The sequence below is a fragment of the Coloeus monedula genome (genome assembly GCF_965178545.1).
Source record: "Coloeus monedula genome assembly, chromosome: 1".
Classification (NCBI taxonomy): Eukaryota; Metazoa; Chordata; class Aves; order Passeriformes; family Corvidae; genus Coloeus; species Coloeus monedula.
In genome coordinates, this window is record NC_138781.1 from 6,253,610 (window position 1) to 6,268,134 (window position 14,525).

Consider the following 14,525-nt stretch of genomic DNA (forward strand, 5'->3'; position numbering starts at 1 on the left):
TTAGTGATGCAACAAAGAGTACGTTGCTGATGGGGATTCTTTTTCCTTGTTTTGCTTTTGATTTGCCTGGGAATTCTGAGAGAGGTCAGGCATCCCTGCTTGTAGTGATATTTAATTGTCTAACAAGAAACTGTGTTTGGCTGCAAGTGGTTCTAATCTAAACAGATAAAGTAGGCACAGGTAAGTATTTTATCAATATACTGTATGGGAGAAAGAATTTTATCAACATACTGTACATAACAAATGAAGACATCAAGCAGTAAATCCAGATTTATGGCAAGAGTGCCTTGAGGGAAAGTCATTTCTCCTAATTCTTGTCCTCTTAGCTATAGGAATATAATTTCCTCTGCAGTTTCTCACATGTGCATAAGGTAGGAAACGTAACTACTACTGAATTTCACATCTTCCTTGAAAAAACAATACAGAGATAAGGTTTACTGCAAACATATGTCAGGCCCCTGAAAAAGAAGAACTATTTAAAGTACAAGTTTCTAAATCACTGTCTGATTGTTCATGAAAATTGTCAAGCTGTGAAATTTTTTTAGGATGTGTTATAGAAACAGACAAGAAAGACAAATTGGATGGGGGGGGGGGGGAGGGTAGAAGAAAAAGAAGAAGGGTACCACTCTGTGATCAAAACTGCTACAAAGCAGGAACTACCCCTAGTTAGTACAAAGCAGCATAATTTTATAAAACCAGTGGGAAAAATAGATCTCAAGTGGAACTATGACTATTACTGGATAGTCATCCTTTGCTTGTTACACATACATCCTTTTTTTACGTGTTTCTCAGTTCTAGAAAAGTGAAAGCCCATCCCTGAGAATGCAGAAAAAAGCCCTGTAGAGTGAAAAAAACCAAAAGGGCTCAGCATCCTGTTGTACAACAGGTTTAGGGCTAGAGGCTGAGGTATCTTTTTATGAAAGATTACACCTGCTATAAGAAAAAATTACAAAGAAAAAAAAAATACCTGTATAACAGAAATGCCACAATTCAGGGTTTGAGCCTTAGTCTCAGTTTGAACTCTATCTAACCTCTGTTTATGTGACATAACTAAAGGTTTTGTCAGACTTTTCAGGAAGTCTGAATATTTCTCACATTCTTACCTAGGAAAATGACATTTTAGAAGTTTTCATCAAAACAGGAAGACAGAGTGATGCAACAGAATAAGCACTGAAGGACTCAGTTCTATTTTTTTGTCTGTCACTGCTTTGTTGGATGACCTGGAACAAACAACTTCATCTTTCTGTGCTTTAACTTCCACATCTGTAAAAAGAAGATAATGAGACTCAGCTCCTCTGCAAATAAACCTTTTTTCCTTCTCTTATCAGGGAGTTGAAACAATGATGGAAGGAAACTCTTGGTAGAGTTCTAATATAGTTCATTGGTAAAAAGCCAATTGAATTAGGAGATTTCTTAGGTTTATGGGATTGTTTTCATTCTCAAACTTTGAAAAACAGTCCAAAGTGGAAAAGAAATCATCCCAGGCTGGCCCAGACTCCAGAGCCTGTGAAGTGATCTGAGCACTGTTGAGCAACACTGGACAGAATGTTTAGCCAATTACCTCCCTCCACAGATTCCAAGGAAAGTTTTATTTCAGTAAAAAAAAAATTTCTAGAAAATGTAGCATCTCACTCCCAGATCTTAAGAGTGAGAACTTCTGACCATGAAAACCAGATGGAATTTAGTCAGCAACACCTCAAAGATAAAACACAACTCTTCCAGAGTTCTGGAGAGACTCTACAGGAGAAGTTAAGAAGTGTTAAGAAGTACAGAAAAATAACACAGCCTGGGCTGAAAAATGAAGGAAAAAAATGTGAAGGGAATTGAAGAGAGCATGACAATACTACTCTGTATGCTCAGTGCTGCAATTCCTTGGTAAGGCAAAACAACTCTTAGCAAGATCCTCAGATCTATGAATTCTCCCAGGCACTGCATCTCATGCAACTGGCTCCTTCCTCATATTCCTGTGGATTTAAGGGACACATCACACATACTCATCATTCCAGCTCACTACTTGTTTCCTGCTTCATTAGCATGGGTTCATATATTTAGAAGGTTTGTAGATCTTATCTGTGTCTTGTGTATGGGAAAAGGGAGAGAATCTGTTTATTGTAACATATTAGGTTTACTCTCGTCTCTTTCTGAGCACAACATTTGAGAGGTGCAGATGCTCTGCTGACACCAGCAATACTAAAAGGGAGTCTTTATTTTTATCATTTATTGCACTATCAAGGCATTCTGTCAATAAACAGCAAATGTGCAGGAGCACAGCTGGTGCCCAATGCAGTTTGAAAAGCACAAACACTCCTTCATAGCTTGTTGTAGGACATCCAAAAAAGAAACTCTTGAGCTTCCTGACTTGTTTTGTTAGAATTTTCATCAGCCCAAGAGGACAGCATTAGTGCTAAAAGTTTTTTAGTTCCAACAAGAAAATGTAAATAATTTGAAGCATGAGAGACTGAGGAAAAAACTTATTCAACATTCCAAAACTCATTTAATTATCATCTGGCTTTTCTAGTTATCCTTCTTTTTGATTTCTTTGCCCTGAATCTTAGCCTAAATTCTTCTTAGGCAAGTTCTGCTACTCTAACAAGATCTAACTGGTCAGATTCACAGATGACAGGGTGCAAAGCCTGTCATCATCCAAATTGGATTTACCTTTGTGAAAAAATAAAAATCCCTTTCAGCTACAGGATCTAATGGCTTAAGAACTGGCCATTCTGGGTGTCAGCAGCAGTATCTGTGGTTGCCCCAGAACTCTTGGCCATTGGGTATCTTCCAGGCTTAGGGCGTCATGCAGCCGTGTTCCAAGTGTCACTCCATATCCGTGTACCATGATATACCACACTGTCACTAATCCTTCACACAAGCCTCATTACCAACAGATCTGAGTATTTTAGGATGGCTTTTTCATACATAATCTCTTGGATTCTTCCCCTAAATCAATACTTGCTGAATCAACTCACTGGTCTGACTAGCTAAGGAAACTTCAGGAAACAGCATTAAAAGCTAAGCAATATTCCCTCTGTACAGCCTGGCAAAGCCTACAGATTCTGACACCTAGACTGAAATGTCCCCATGCCAATGTCTTCATCTGCATACAAATTCCTCCTATAGTCGATACAGAACTACTCAATACAGTGATGAAGCTAAGAGCTATTCAGCTGTTCAGAATCCACTGATTGTACATATCTGCCTTGAGGTGGGCTGAACAGCTTGTTGTGCAACCATGAGCAGGGTTCAGCTTGCCAACCATCTGTGCTCAGAGACAACTGTGGTGGACTGAGATACCAACGACTTCCACATGATATTTCAGACAGAACAGGCTTTTTAGGATACCTGCTGCTTCTTGGAGCAGGAGGCCAGGTAGAAAACTCCACAGTGCTTAAACTGGTATTCGATGCCTGCATTTATGTAACTAAATCCCACATTAATTCTCTGCTGAGTATAAGGGGAGCTTAGACATCTGGTTCACATGGAGACACCTACACACTGAAAACCAAATTTAGGTGCCTTAATCTGCTGGCTGAATCCACCCCTTTACTTGGAGATTTCCTCAGCTGACAGCTGCATTAGCATTATGCTTAAGAGGCTTCAACGGACATTTTTTGCATTTCCATTTCTAATCCACTCATGAGAACATTTATACTTTTGGCCTCTCCAATACACTTGCAGCAATTTACAACTGTAACTCTAGAGAAAACATACTTTCTTTTGTTTCTTTTAAATTTATTGCCTGGAAATTTCACTCAGGACAACTAAATCTTAATGCTGTAAGAAACATAGAATTCACTTTTTCTATTACAATAGACTTTTTGACCATTATCACATTCATGTTCATTCACAGTCTTTTTCCAAATTAAACCATTCAAGTGTATTCAAACACTTTTTTTTTTTTTAAGGAAGCCATTCCAGACCTCCAGTCAGTTCACTGCTTTTCTCTGTACCTTTTGTGGTGCTTTAGGGAGAATTCCACACAATATTCAAGATGGGCAAGCATTTTTGATTTTATAAATCTTCCCATCTTGTTCTTTATTCCTGTCTTAATGTACTGAACATCCTTTTTGCTTTTGCACCTGCTCCAAAGCACAGAATTGATGCCTTCAATAGATGAACCACAAGATTCTTTCCTGAGTGCTCCTAATACATTTAAGGGTGTGTGGGGTGACCTTGTCCTACAGGCTTTTCCTTTGTGGTGGGTAACAATCTGTCCTGTTCAGACATCTGTTTTTGCAAAGCTATTTAGCATATAATCCCTTTGACATCTCCATCCACTGTCAAATTTGATATATATGGCCCAAGATTTCAGAAGTACTTGAGAAGAGACAGCAGAACAGATAAACCCATATACATATTCTGAGTTGTCATTTAACCTTATTTCCTTGGGAAGGCAGGCAAAAAAACATGTCAAGTGGTCTGCAGCAAAAGTAACAATAGGAAGGACGAGGTTTGAGAGCACCCAGATAAATGTCCTGTTTCCTCAAACACTCCCAATAAACTCTCCAGCACTTACAAGGGCTTTTTTATGCCACACAAAACCAAAACCACTTAGAAACTCTAGTAGGGGGTGTGCAGACTGACTTCAGTCATAGACAGCCCATAGACAAACAGTTCTAACAGGAAACCACTGAAACAAATGCAAGTCCTCTCAGTTATTGAAAGAACACTTGGAGTTTCCTCTAGTCTTTTCTATCACACCTGGTCAACAAGCACTACACATCAGCTGGGCAAATTTATTCTGAACAATTTGGATTTGGAAAAATAATACATGTTAATTCTGTTTGGTTTTGAGGACATTTGTCTCCTTTTTCACGACGTAGATGGGTCAATCTAAGAAATGAGGCAGGATTTAAAGAATATCTTTGGTGGCTGACTGTCCTTTTCTCTTGTATAATTTCTGTGTCCAAGACATGTCAACAATGAAGAAGACATGAAATTTCAGTGCTTGAGTACATAGGGAACCCAAATTTTGACCTCAACCCACACTGACAGGATTATTTTGGGTTATGGCTACTTGCCAGGACTTTTATATGAGTTCTTGTCTCTTGCTGTGAGCACATAGGAAGTGGGTCAACTAGTTAACACTTAGGAGTTATCACAGATCTTATTAAGCAATTGGGCTGGACAGATTATCATTATCAGGAATTTTGAGAAGTGAAACACGTCTCAAAGACCTTACAGTAAATTACTCTAAAAAGTAGAGGTTTATTAATTCCATTAATAAAATGATAATCCAAGTACCAGGGAAACTCTTATAGATAAGAATTAAAAGAGATTAAATAGCTGGAATTACAAAGTGGGCAACAACTGGCCAAATTAGAAGGATTTCCAGGATAATGGTTCTGCAGAAAACAGATAGCATATGTGCTGAGGTTGCTTTTACCTAAAAGAGTTTAACACAAACTTGCAGTCCTTGGGCTAAATTATTGTAAGAGAGAGATCAAAGCTGCATGTTAGCCATTATGAAGCAGGAATTCTGAAAAGCTGTCTGATGGGGGGCTGACTGTGTGGCTATCCCATTTAACTGTACCTTGCTTTCATCTTGATCCCTGCTACCTCTTTGCCATCCACCTACTAACCCCTCAACAGGCTGTAACTCCTTTTTCTCTCACTGCAGCTTCTGATTATGGATTGCCTTTTGCCCTCTGTACTCTAACGCTGCAGCTACAGCTCTTTGACAGGTTCTGGGTTCTGCTCTACTTTTGTTATTATAAAGCACCTTGCCATAATCTCTGGATATTAGGGGCAACATCCACCCCAGAATGGGCTTGGATGTGTCAGCCCACTTTAATTTCCACTTCAATAAAATAAAATCTGCCATATTCCAGGTATCACTCAGGAGCTCAAGTTCTGTAATCTCGGTATTTACAAAATAAGCTCCTGGTCTGACAATGAGTTTGTTCCTAAACCTCACCAAGGTTTATAAATCCAACATGCCTTCCAGTTTCACCACTTTTCCTGGAGAAAGGACACCTGCCAACTCGGTCCTGCACAAAGATGGATCTGTGGTGTGGTGGGTTTAGCAAGCCAGTGGCTCGACCCTTTACTCTGGGTATCAAAGATCTGAGGTTTCAGCATGACTCTCCACCTGTGAGGATGTAAATCTTGTCACTATGGAAGCACATTAACAGCCAATCTCAGGTTATTTCAGTGTAGCTGTGGTAGATTTCCCTCTGCTATCTCCCTCTTCCAGCTGAAGAAGCCATCCCCTCACATTCCACACAACTCAAACTATAGGGTCAGGGATCCACGGCTGGTTAGCCTAGACATCCTCCATCAGCCTGACCTACACTCCTTTTTTTCCCCTTCAAAGCCCCTGGACAAGTACAGGGTCTGGAGCATCTCATTTATGAGGGGAGACTGTGGGAGCTGGGCCTGTTCAGTCTAAAGACTGAGAAGGGATCTCATTAATACATAAAAATATCTCAGACACGGGTGCCAAGAGGATGGTGCTGGACTCTTTTTGCCAGCAACTCTTTGGTGCCCAGCAACAGGACAAGGAGCTATGGCCATAAACTGAAACACAAGAAGTTTCACTTCAACGTGAGAACGACCTTCTTTACATTGAGGGTGGCAGAGCACTGGAAGAGCTGCCCAGGGCGGTCATGGAGTCTCCCCTCTCTGGAGACATTCCAAACCCACCTGGACACACTCTTCTGTCCCCGGCTCCAGGTGACCCTGCCTTGGCAGGGGGGTTGGGCTGAATGGGATCTCCAGACATCCCTTCCAATCCAAACAATTCTGTGACTCTGTACTTCCAGGGGCCACTTAAGGCCGAAAAGCCCGAAACAAATACCTTAAGGGGCTGGAAAAGGCTTTAATCGGCACAGAGAGCTGCCAGACACCGCGTAAGCCCGCTGGGACGAGCAGACATACACAGCAAATCTGAGGGGACGAGGGGAGCGAAAGCCGCACATCCACAGCCCTGCACTCCTGATTGCCCTCACAGCTCGGCGAAAGGGACGCAGGACACATCCTCACAGCCCCTCAGCTCTGCCCCTCAGGGCTCGCCATGTTCTCCGGCTGCCCCTGCTCCGCCTGTCATGGCGGCTGTGGAGGAGGAGGAAGAGGAGGAGAATGGGGAGGAGAAGGAGGAGGAGGCAGCGGTCACATGGCGCGAGCGCCGCCACAGCGGGCGCGGGGCGGGCGAAGGGGCGATGCCGCCGCCGCGGTGAGTGCGGGGCTGTGCGGGACACGGGCCGTGGTGGCGGCGTGAGGGGAGGCGGCCCCGGCGGGGGAACCGGCGCCGGGGTGAGGGGCAGCCCGGGGGTGAGGAACGGGGCCAGCGGCGGTATTGGACTCTCCGCACACGGTGGTGTTTGGTCGTAGATTGGATTCGATGATCTCAGAGGTCTTTTCCAACCTAATTGATTGTGCGATTCTGTTTTCCCGCCTGCCCTGAGGCAGCGGTTCCTGAGCCCCAGCGGCGGGTCCGCTCCAGGACTGCCCCGGTTCGGGTCTCGGGTGAGATGACAGCGGGAGGCTGCCCCGGCCGGGTCCCCGCCTGACCCGGTCCCCTGCTGGGGGCTCCTGGTTTAACCTGACCCCGGGGGGAGACCGAGGAGCTGCAGCGGGTTGTGCTACACAGGATGGGAGATAACGTAATTACTGTTTTTTATAGTCTTTAAATGCACGTGAAGGGGCAGCAGCAGCACGCCTGCAGGTAGACTGAAACTCTGCAAATCTGACCCGAAATGTGAGGATCGGTACGTGTTGGTGTTGCTGGCGCTGCTCCGTTCATTGATTCGTTTGTAGGGCGAGATCAGACATTGCTTTTTGGAGCGCTGTGTGACCCCGTGGTGTATTAAAGCTTTATTATTTTTATGAAAGGGAAATTTATTTTAAAACCGTTTCTTCCCCCCTCTGCTCCCCCCTTGTTCTTCAGTTTATACTTATGTGCAACATTGAGGCTTCTCTCTTCCTTTTAGCAAGTATGTGTTATTCTTTGTGGCTGGTCTCCAGCCCTTCTAGTCAGTTCATTATTACCATGTGGTATTTTTCTTTTTTGTATGTGTGTGTTAAAGCTTATAAGGAAAGCTGTAACAGAACATACTGAAGCAAATGGACTGTTTCAAAGTTACTTGCAAGGCAGAATAAAGTTTCTCTGGTCCCTTGCTTGCAAGAAAACAGACGAATCTGAATAAGCCACCAAAAGCTCTGTGCTACTGGCAGTGGGGAGCTTAGCAGGTCAGAATTCTGTGCTGTGATGTGGTACTGGAAGCAAACATTGTGTTTAGAATCCACCTTTCCAGACAGCTGCTACACCTTTGTTCACTTCCTCACAGGTGTCAGCCTTAAAACCGCTGTTGAAAGTAATTAGAGCACTGAAGCTCTCCATTACAGCATGTCTGCCAAGCTGTATCCTGAGGTGTTTTTAATATCAGTTGCAGGGCAGCTGCAGTAGACCTTACCGAACTTTATTACATAATTAAAGTGCAGTCCCTGCTCTTCCAAAGAAAAAAATAAAATCTCTTGACCTGACTTTGTTGCTGTTCTGTAAACCATCAGCGTTTTCTCCATTTGGTCCAGAGTATTTGGAGCATTGCTTTATATTCAAAGGAAGGGTGAAATCTCTCAGTTCCAGCACAGTGGTTGTGCAGGTGGGCAGGGTTGTTAACACTGCTAACATGCTTTGTTTTTCCCTGGAAAATGCATTTCAACGTAAGATCAAATGCCTTCTCCTTAGAAAGAGTACTCTGGTAGTCTGTAAGTGATATCAAGTATTCTTGCATGCTTTATGAGCTAGCTTTTTTTTCCTTTCCTATGGATGTCATCTTAATAGGAAACTATACCCAGGTATTTCTGATTAGCTTAAGCTGATCCAAGTGCAGGCTGTGCCCAGGAAAGGATGGTACCAACCTCTTCCTGACAGTGTGTTTCTGCCATGCTACCCTGTAGAGGACCTCTAAATATGTGAAATAGTCCAGCTGGGATTCCTAGGCCTCATTTTAGACCAGCATAAATGGCCAGGTGGTTCCAGATAAGAGGCTTTTGATTAACAAGCAATTGGCCTCCCCTGGTAGAACTCTCTGAAGAACTGCATGCCTTCTGCATAAGCTTTTCCTCGTCTCTGGGTAAGATAAGCTCCTGCAGAGTTTTAGGAGCTCTTCTGCAGCAGGGAAGGAAAGAAATAACAGTGCAGCTCTAATGAGCCTTCGTCTCCCAGCCTCAGATGAGGATGCCAGCAGGCAAAGTGGCATTTGTTCTGCTGTAAGAGAGTCTGACTGCAGATTTCAGGGCCTGTGGCCTGGCTTCTACTATCTAATCACATTCTCAGAGGCTGGAAATCAATACTGCATTATGCATGGGAGTAACATTAGATAGGGTTTCTGAAAAGCTTCTGTATGACAGTAGTTTATGAGAAGGGGTGAATCTGATCATCATTTTCATAGTGATGTAAAATAACAGTAGGTGTGATTGAAGCATTTTAGGAGGCAGAAAGCCCAGAAGCAGCAGGGCAAGGGAAATAAAGATAAATTATTGGTATTTTGAAAACTTATCTACACAAAGTAGGCTTCTTCACAGTAAGTGTTGGAAACCCCAAGTTATTTAATGGTGGGTATAGGGCATGTGTGTAGTGTGGGGTCACATGGATGAGGTTAGAATTGTCTGAGCAATTGTCTGAGAATTGAATGAGAAAGTAAAAGTGGGGATTTTGGATCTTCCAGTGAGAAAGAACAGGGTACTGTAGGGGTGAAAAGAACAGAGGCAGGATGGTTCTTTGGTTACATTCCTTGAAGGTCCTGTAGAACAGTTGCAGTCTGAGCAGCCAGCAAGCTGAGTTTGACAGTGTGGCAGCTGTGTGTTGATAACCTGAAGGAGAGAAGTAAAGGGAGATGTCCACTGAAGGGAGAAAGCAAAACTTCTAAGATTACATTAATTCTTTTTTGTGACTGTTGTTTGTCAACTTCCTAAACAGTTCCATCTGCCTGGCTAGGTGATACTACAGCTACAGGTATCCCCAAAATCAAGCAATTCCCTTTAGTACCATTCGTTCTGGAGAGATGTTGCTTGCTGTTGCAGAGCAAAAGTGAGTTCTCGTATTTCAAGTGCAGAAATGAATTTTTTTCTTTCTCAAAAAGTATTACAGAGGTGAACTCTGATTCAATCCCTGTTAGAGTGTGGGAGGCAGATGAACTGTCTTCTTATCTAAAGTTTCCTTTCAAAACATATGGTGGTTTATGGAGATGAAAGCATCTGCTGTTGCAGCTACTGTGTTAATGTATAAAGTACTGTCAGTGGTAAGGCCTCAGCTGTTCAACCAGGGTTTTGCAGCATGAGTAAAAGCATTTGTTTAGCTCTCTTTGTGTAAGTCAATAGTATGCACCACATCCTTCAGCCACGTTCTAGCATGTTTCTCATGTGAGTCAGCATTGTGTAAGAATTAGTGTAAATTCCCCGGTTGAAAACTCTGTAAAAACTAGAAATACATTGCAGCAAAAAAGGCAGAAAAATAGGAAGCTGATTCTACTGTTTCATTAAGAATTGACTTCAAGTATACTAAATTTCTGATATTTTGTTGTAGGAACTTCTGAACTTATTCCCTGAGATGTGAAAATATGCTAAGTCTGTAGATTAAATAATTGATGGTGTTACTGAAATGTAGAGTACGAAGTGAAGTGCCTGTGAAAGTGTGTTGCATGTGTTGTATCTCAGCTTTTTCTTGTGCAGTCTGGCTTGGCAGCCTGATCCTTTGCATGTTTGAAACTGGAACACAGTGCTCAGGGGTGAATCAGCTTTTCCACTGCTGACACTGATTAGAGACCCCTGATGCAGGAACTTCGGGATTTGGTGCTGCCTGCTCTGTGCTTTAGAGTGTGAGCAAGAAGCAATTGTGCAGGCCAGGGAGGAGTCCAGAGCCAATATCCAATATCTCATAGTGCTCGTGGGCCTTTGATGTCTTTGTGGCTCCAGGTTCAGTTGGGAGCAGGTGAGCTGTTGTGGTTTTCTGTCTCATGGCAGTAGTGCCGTTGCAAGTTCTGCATTTCTGAGCCTGAAGTTTGCTCTGACTGACAAGTTTTACCTTATCAGCTCTGCTACAGAGACTGTTCACATTCATGCTCCAGCTTCTCTTGCCATGGAACAGGACAAAAGTGACTCTTGCTGCTCAAGAGGGAAGGAATATGTGCATGAAGAAATGCTGCAGAGTGGCTGTTTGGGGGGTAACTGCCCACCTGCAATAACTTTTTGTCACTCCTAAGACTTCAAGTATGGAGACACTGCACCATTTAAGAAGTCAGATTTTAAACTGACAGGCTAAGCTAATAAACTTGCAGAGGCATGCTGAAAGGAAGGTACCTCAGTGAAGGGTTGCTACGTGCCAAACTGATTTAAGCAAATACTTAATGAATGATAGAAGCATGTTCGTGGAGGTCTTCTTAGTTTGTGTAAAACCATCCAAATGTTGCTTGGCTAAATGACACAGATTTTCTTGTGCAGACAAGGATTAAATTGGGTGCTTTAAACCTTGGAGGTGGCCTTAATTAAAACAGATACTTTTCCAGGAAGCACAAACTATCCTGTTTTGATTCAAAACCTCTCATGAATCAATCTTTGTATGTATTTTGACTATTTTGTGAATTCCTGAAGCATAACATCAAGAACAAAGGATGCCACTGTCTCTAATACTTCTCATATTTGTTATTGAGTATGTTTTCTAGAAGTGTTTTCTTTAGTTTTCCATTTCCTGGAATACCTTAATTTTGTCAGTTAGCATGTATCTCTTATCTCTGGTGTCAGCAGATGTCGAGACTCATCACCTATGAACCAAGAGGTGGCCAAGTTTTGGATTGCACATTAACCTTCTGTGCAAGCAGAGTGTTGGGAGGCATGGCTCCTACTGAAGTGGGAAAATGTATTTTTGGTCTGCTATTCATTTTGTTGCAACATCCGTGATTTCAACATCAAAATCCAGTTTCCCATCAGAAACACTGGCAATAGATAAGTAGAAGAAAAGTGACCAAGAGGGGATGGAAAAGGAGTGGTCCACAGCTCTTTCCTCAAAGGGATTTCTTGGGAGAAGGAAAGATTGAGTCTGTAAGATCACGGAGAAGGAATGAAAGACTAAGAAAATTAATTTTTGACATAACTTGTAGAAGTTTGCTCTCCTTACAGGCAGTGTATGATCTATTTCTGCTATTGACTTCTTTTAATCCAACAATTAAACTATTTGCCTTAATACATCAGGAGAGAGCAGAGACATTGAGTTGATGAGAATCTCATCAAAATCTGCAGCAAAACAAATGCTTCAACCAGAGTATCCCTTGGCTCGATCTGGTACCTGTCCTGGTGCAGTCAGGGAGTTGGAGAGAGAACACAAAGTATGTTTATATCCTTAGGATTACTCTCTTTTATTAATGTCTGGAGACATTTGTGAGAGGATAAAAGACATAGAGAAAAACCTGTGTGCAGAAACTACTTTAAACTTCTGATGAGAAAATGAATCCAAAGCAAGAAGATTGCAGGGTTTTGGTTTATCTCAGAATTTCTTACTGGGGAAAAAATGAAAGTTCCAAATGGCATGGATACTGCAGACTTTGTGCTAAAGCTTGGAGTGAAAAACTCCAAGTGATGTTTGTTTCTAGACATGAGAAATGCAGATGGACATTGAATTCAACTCATGCTTTTGGTATTTTTTCCCTTCTACTTTTTTTTTAAAAATGGCCATCCACATGGAAAAACACAGGGCATGGTATATTGAGGAAATCTCTAAGAAAGTGCCGTCTCGTAATAGCATGGAGAAATATAACAGGGTTAAGAACTCTGAGCAGTTTAGAATGAGTTAAATATTTTCCTGTTAGAGGCAATCTAGGGATTTAAACTGTAACTTGTTTTAACCTCGCTCCTAATTCTGGGGCTACATTTCATCTATTGTTTATAATTTTGTTTGTTTGGTTTTTGTTGTTTGGGGTTTTTTTTTTAAACAAATAAAGCCTTATGCTTATATCAGTTACTCAGGCTCTATAAAGATGTTTGATCCTGGTCTGACTGAAAAAAGTATTTCTATGTAAATTTCTGCCTATTGAAAAGGAAAACCCTGCAGAAGGAGAAATGAAGTAGATTTGTGTGATTTGTGGGGAGAAGGCACGGAGATTAGGAATTCTGTAATCTGATGCTGCAGCATAAAATGCAATGTAACCATTCTCACTAAGGAGTTTCCAATTCTGTAGTACAAATAGTAACATAATTCCAGTGGGTTTGCATTTTATACATGTTCGGGTAGGGTCTTTGGAAGTTTCTAGTGTGAGTCGGCAGATGCCTTTTATGTCTTTTTTTGTATCCAGCTGTTGATTTCAGTACTGAGTTCTGCACAAGTGGATGGTAGATATCTTCTGGGAGCTACTGCAGAACTTGTGCCAAGTACAGTTTCCATGGTTAGTAGTCACAGGTTTAAAACAAACTGGTCAACCCCACTTTTTACCACTGTCCTACTCAAAAGTACTTTAGTGAGGTCTGTTTTGTTGACAGACCTGCTGCCAGCTTTTTTTATCAGGAGGGTTGCACAAGTGAAGTCTGATTTTTTTTTTTTTTTTCTCATTTTTTTAAGAATTAGAAAATGTGCTTTTGCTTTTGTTGGAAAAAAGCCCAAAGCACTTCTGTTGAAAATTTCTGAAGATGAATAGAATGCGTGCCTAGAAAATTTCTGTCAAAATGTGGAAATCTCATGAAGTTACTAGTGATTTGGAAAATGACGAGTAAAGGAATTTTTGTACAACTTAATGATTATTTTCTCTAGCATTATTATTGGCCAGTCATGATGAAGAATGCCACTAATTGATTATGTGAGTGGCAGGAAAATGACCATGAGTATATTGCCAAATCCATGGATTGATATGGATCATGCATCAGCTGAAAAAACATAATAAAAGAGATTTGAAAAATAATTGCAAACAAAAATATATTGATGCTTTTGGGGCAGTATATGCAGGCAAAAGAGTGCATGCAGCATTGGTGTCCTCAGACCCATCCAAACTGGCCTGTTTTTCTAGAGAAATCTGTGCCTGTTACCCTATTCCCAGTCAGGACTTGCAAGCAACAAAGTGTTAAGTTTCTGGCTCAGCGGTTCATTGTTCACTGGGAATGAAGACACCGACTGGATCTGCAGTCAATGTGCTCTCCTGTGTAACCTTGCACTGCTTTAGTGCCGACTCCTCTGGAAAAAGGTGAGGGTTCTACAGTTCAGCTGTTCCTGTAGAAGTGTCGCTAATCTAATTATTTTGCATGAATCTGCGTTTTTGTTGTTATTTCGGTGAGCTTTGCAGGCATAAAATGTGAGGAACAGCTAAGCAGATTTTAAACATTTAGAAAAGGTATTAAGCAGCTTATTTGTGTGTAGTTGACCTTGTAAGCTCTCTTACATTCTGCGTTTGTATATAGTGCTGAAGGGTTGTTAAACTAATATTTAGATGCATGAATCTTTAATGTGAGGGATGCATTGAAGAACAACTTGTGGGGTGTTTAACCTTGCTGTTTGCTAAGCTCTGTGAAGAAGGAAGGGCTGTATTGCAAAATGCATTTCTTTGGAG

At 41.8% G+C, this 14,525-nt stretch overlaps 1 protein-coding gene across 1 annotated transcript in view; it reads left to right on the forward strand.

Moving 5' to 3' along the window:
* The first annotated feature begins 7,116 nt into the window (after nucleotides 1–7,116).
* The window catches only part of GALNT11 (polypeptide N-acetylgalactosaminyltransferase 11), a 47,916-nt gene continuing 40,507 nt past the window's right edge, over nucleotides 7,117–14,525 (forward strand). Inside the window, exon 1 of the mRNA XM_082298760.1 lies at nucleotides 7,117–7,171. The gene's annotated coding sequence lies outside the window, so the exon portion shown is untranslated. The remainder of the gene's footprint in view (nucleotides 7,172–14,525) is intronic.